Below are 6,000 nucleotides of genomic sequence, written 5' to 3'. Positions count from 1 at the left end.
ATGTCTGTAGAAACCTCAAAATAAGGTTTCAAAACTAAGGCAACCTGAGGCTCTGCTTATCCCCTAAAGCCTCCAGATCCTTGGCACTCCTGATCTGCAGGGGGGCTTATCAAGGGTCTTCAGTGCAGATGTGGGAATCCATCAGTTCCCCGAAGATGCTACGTACAACAGCTGTGATGAAATCACCCTCACTGCACAAAAGAGGTGCTGTTTTATCATCGTCTCTCTATCACAATAATTGCACAGTGCACAGGCTTGTTATTAAGAACTGGGCATCATCATGAAAAACATGTTGTTGGAAAACACCTGCACTGGCAAAGCGAAAATGAGCTGACCCAATTATTTTCTCCATTTCTAATTCTGGATGGGATATTAAGAGTAACTGAAAAAGAACACATTGGCAGGAAATGGAGATAATTCTGCTCGGAGGGGAAAAATGCCCACAGAGCTCTATGGGACAAAACTCTGAAGTATCATCTAATTATACTTTCACACACACACCCTCTCCCCCTGAAAAATGCCAGGGGTGAAAACATGTCATCCACAGTCTTTCACCCACCAACGATTTCTCCCTCACATCCAATTCGAAATTTTTAAAAATTCCAATCCAGAGCTCTTTGAAGGGTAATGATGGGAAGGAGACCCTGCCAAGCACACAGGATGGGATTCAATGCACTATGACTGGAACAGATGGCCCAAGCAGAAGCCACCAATTCAATGTGACAGCCCACGATTAAATTGCTCCCTTTAAGTCTTCAGCAATTCTGTGACCCAATCCTTACTAGCTTCTCCAGAAAACACAAAGAGACTTGGGTCTACACAAGCACCGACAAGGCACTTTTCAAATACATGGGGACTTGAACAAGGTCTGAATTAGAAAGGGACACAGGATCATCTGCCCTACTCACTCTAGGTAGTATTTGTGTACTAGGTAGCACAAAAGCATCACTCTAAAGCTCTGAAATATCCCCGGACGTTTCGAACATATAGAAATGGCATATGGTAAATCAGCCAAGTACCCAGCACAGATCACTTTTGCATTTTTCATCTTTCCCAGGTTTTCTCTGGGTTTTTTTGATTTTACATGAAAAGTCATCACAGATGCATTTCAAGTATGTTTTGTATCCCTGCATGGTTTCTGTTTCTCTCCCAAGACAATTATTATGTTGAAGATGGTATGTTCCTTTCCCATACGTATCTTTACATTTTTAGTGTAAATGTGTGTGTCCATAAACAACATATTGTATTATTTTAGGTTTTAAAATATTCATATAGCACTGTGCATATTCTATAACTGGGATTTTTCACTGAACATTTTCTTCTAAATTTATCCATGATACATGAAGATGCATTTCATTTATTTTCTTTGAAGTAGTCATTATGTTTTTGATGTATCTCTTTTAAGCTGTATTTTTTAACTTCGTGTTTTTTGAGGCTGTCTTTGAATCAAGAATTTTAATTTGTGTTTGTTGTGGATGCTCCTATAACTTATTTCTACAATCATATTTTGTGTTTATTTACCCTGATTTTTCTTTGCTCCTTTTTTTGTTTGTTTGTTTGTTTTTGGCCTTGTATTGAGTTCTGTCTCTTTTTATAGACTGGTTTAGAAGTCATGCTTTCCATTTTTATTCTCTTCATAGTTACTGTTATATTTTCAATAAACATTTAAACAAGTAGCTGAATCCTGCTGACATTAATACAAAGTTGGAATATTTTAATTCCTAACTCCCCACCCTCTTTACCTCTGTAATTGTTACCACTGCCTGCTCTTGGATTCACCTTGTTTTAAAACCACCATCAACTGGTCTTTTCTAAGCCAACCTATATTTAGAATTGCCAACATTCTTATCCATTTCCCCATCAAGTGTCTCTTGCACCCTTCTCTTTCCATCTGTATTGTGCTTCAGCAAGAAGGAAACATCCATCCCTTTCCACGGGGTCTGCAAGGAACAAACTCTCTCAAGTCTTTGTATGTTTAGAGGTGTCTTTTTTCCCATCATCTCTCCTGAATAGTTTGGGTATAAAATTCTAGGTTGAGTTTCATGTTCAGCGTTAGGAAATCATCGTTCTGTGGTCTTCTGGCATCTGATTTCTGCTGAGAACCCTATCATCACAGTGTATGGTCACTCCTTGTAGATAATCTATACATTATCTTGGCAGTTTCTAGGATTTCTGTTGGATAGGCGCATTCCACCATTTCCCTATGTTGGTGTCTGTGTGTTTTCTTTTCCTTCTGGAGACTCCACATGCTCCTTCAATCTCTGCTGTATATCTTGTCATTTCTCTTTCATAGTTTCCTTTTCTCTCTGCACTACATCTTGGATGATTTCCTCAGATCTTTCTCCCGGGGAAATCAGTCTCTTGTAGGTGTGTCTAACCTATACTTAGACCCCTCATGTGAGGGATTTTTCCCCCTGTAATGGCTATATTTTATTTCTTATCATTTCTATTTGGTTCCTTTTCAAATGTGTCTATTCATTTATCATATGGTTCTGTTCTTGCCTTATGTTTTCTAGCTCTTTTCTCTTTTGGGGTATCTTATTGTATTACTATCTCTAGTCCTTATGGTGTAAATTCTCCAGGGTCATAATTCTCCTTGATGGTGTTTTCCCATATAAGCTTTTAATTTTTTAGATGGGGAGCTTATCTTCAAGTGACATCATTTCCCATGGGAGTCCTAACGCTCTGGGCATTGTCCATGTTCTCACAGAAGATTCTTTTCCCTTTTACCATCCCATACAGAGGCCCCTACTTTCTTGCTCCTTCCCCAGGCAGGTGGATGGAATTTCTCATACCTCCATTTCAAGGTTCCCAGCATTGCACAGAGTGCTGTCCTGTATGGGACTGAGACTTTGTATTAAGACATCAATCCCTGACATCAAGTCAGGAGGTTTTAAAAAATTGATTTCTGGGTTCCATTCTAGACTTCCTGCACCAAAAGTCTGAATGTGGCACTCAGGAATCTATTCATCACGTTGCTGGGTCTAGTAATCCTACGTATCGGCAGAGATAGGCTAAGAATCTATATTTCCTAAGAGAACATTAGTGTCAGAAACACTAATGGAGGAATACTAATTAATTTAGTGCCTTCAAGAAACTTCCTCTCTCCATCAACAGAAGAAGAGCAAAGTATAGCTTAATGGTCCACCAGTTAGAAATAATAAACAGCAAGCCCACACTACATGCCATCACTTTCTTAGGTGATGCCCTTCCATACAAAGGATTTCCTCCTATGAGTCTCTAATCCACTGTTCCACTTTCCCAAGAATACTAGAATCCTCTAATTATCAGCAGCAAGAATGCATTTGACACAAAAAGGAAACTCATTTCTTAAAAGTCCTACGTGAAAAACTTAGGGATCTTTTATCTTTTATTTAGGCATCCAGTTTACCTCTCTGGTTAGTTCCTTATGTTTAATTTTGAATCCTTCATCCACAGGTTTAATTAAAGTTTTATTTCCTACAATAAGCTGTACTTCCATGACTTCATATAAATACCAAAATAAAACCTGACATTATAAGAAATTAGGTTTCATTTTTAGTGAGAAAAATGAAGTGACCTTTTGTAACCTATAAATAAACTGTTTATGCTAGGCATATTATTTTTTTTCCCCTAAAAGCAAGAATCCTTTTCAATTTTGAACACATCTTTATTATGCAGCATATGTTTTCAGGAGCATTTAAAGTCTGTCATATCCTGCCCCACGATTCTCTTCAATTTCATTCCTCTCCACTCCCTGACTCTGGCTTCAGCCATGTTGAACGACCTGCAGACCAGGTCACTCTGTTTTAACGCTTTTGAACATTTCGCACGGTGACTTTGGACAAAGTGCTTTTGCTCTGCACGATCTGGTCCCATCCCTCCCACCACCACCACCTCTACCTTCCCCTCCACCCTCCACTCCATTATCCAGCACCTCCCTACCCATCCTTCGAATATCCAAATACTCAACCTACAAATATCCACAAATATACATCTCTTATAGTACTTGTCACACCTGCTACGATAATTAATTCCCTTAACCTCAGTAGAGTATAAGTTCTTTGAGGATAAGGACCATGTTGTATTTAACTGTCATGTGCTATTTGGAAAAGAAAATGCTTATTAAGTAGCTACTATCTGGCCAAGTCTTGCTGGGCAATGGGGACTCAATGTGAGGACCCAGGCATTCTGCCCACGTGGCATGTAGTTTGGAAAAAATACAGTGGAATGACCACATAAACAAGTGTGCAATTATACATTGTGAAAATCTTACACACAGAAAGTACAAAGTATACAACAAAGGGATCTGGTTTGTTCTAGAAGGCTTCCCTTAGGAAAAGATGTTTGAGTTAAGAGAGCAATTGAGAGGGGTGCCTGGGTGGCTCAGTCAAAGGTTAAGCCTTCGGCTTTGGCTCAGGTCATGATCTCGTGGTTTGTGGGTTCGAGCCCCACATCAGGCTCTGTGCGGACAGCTTGGAGCCTGGAGCCCGCTTTGGATTCTGTGTCTCCCTTCCTCTCTGCTCCTCCCCTGCTCACGCTCTGTGTCTCTCTCTCCTTCAAAAATAAATAAACATTCAAAAAAGAAAAAAAGAAGAAGAATTTTAAAGGATGAATTAAGAGAAGCTGGGTATTTCCATTTGGGTTTCCAGAGAAAAAGAACCAATTAGAAAATATGTATGTAATCTATACCTCTATATCTAAATTTATGTATCTATCTATAGATCTATTGACAGAGACAAAGAAATTTATTATGCAGTTACAGACCCTGAGACGTCCCAAGATCTGCAGTTGACAACCTGAGGACCTGAGAGAGCCAAAGGTGTAAGTTCAAGTCCAAAGGCAGTAAAAGATCAATGTCCCAGCAAGAAGACAGTCAGAGAATGAACTCTACCTTATTCAGCTTTTATTCTATCAACCTCTCAATGGACTGGATGACACACACCCACACTGGGGAGGGCAGTCTGCTTTACTCTGTCTACTGATTCAAGTGCTAATTTCGTCAGGAAACATCCTCACAGACACACCCAGAATAATGTTTAACCAAACAGACACCGGTCACTTTGATACAAATAGTTGACTATCAAGAAGATAGGGACTAGCATCCCAAGAAAAGAGTAACCTACTTGAAAGACTTAAGGAAGAAGCATTTAAGGAGAAGACCGGAAGCCAGGGTGGCTGGAGTCCCGGAGTGAGGTGCTGGGCAGTCACAGTTGAGGCTGAAGAGGGGCAAAGGCAGGTCTAGCAGGAGTTTGGATATCCACAGTAAGTCACAGGGGGATACAGGTGACATGTTAACATGCATTCTAGTCCTCAGCGTGGTGTTTGAGAAATAGGGTCTCAATAAATGTTTACAAAAGAATTAATAATCCATGAACAAACACAAAATCGACCTTGAGTTCAAAGTCACGCAAGGCCGAATTATTATCTGTTTGAGAAAAATCAATTCTCGAAAACAAATACAGAAATATATTCATACGCTCATTCAACAAACATTTGTAAGGTCACTGCCTTAGACAATTATTGTGGGGTACTTCAGAGAGCGATCAGAATCCCATCAACAGTGGCAGAGACATTTTTCTGAAATCCAGCAATCCTCTCATTCTATTTCACTGATTTTTTTCAGTTACACTCAAGCAACTGTAATCGTTTGGTTAATAAAAAGTGAATATGCTACAATCCAGTTTTTCCCAAACCATTTTTATCCATCTGTCACTCCTTCTGTTTATACACATGTTCTAATATTAATAAAAGTTAGTAATCTCTGGTGGTGAGACTGGTTAATGATTTGTTACCTTTCATCCTTATATTTTTCCATATAGCCTGATTTTTTTCATGTTTATTTTTATTTATTTATTTTGAGAGAGGGAGCAGGGGAGGGACAGAGAGAGAGAGAGAGAGGGTAAATCCCGAGAAGATCCCTTCACTGTCAGCACACAGCCCATCGTGGGCTCAATCTCCCGAACCGTGAGATCATGATCTGAGCCAAAATCAAGAGTCAGATGCTTAACTGACTGAGCC

This window comes from Panthera tigris, chromosome D2 (genome assembly GCF_018350195.1).
Source record: "Panthera tigris isolate Pti1 chromosome D2, P.tigris_Pti1_mat1.1, whole genome shotgun sequence".
NCBI lineage: Eukaryota > Metazoa > Chordata > Mammalia > Carnivora > Felidae > Panthera > Panthera tigris.
Note: the sequence above shows the minus strand (reverse complement) of the source record.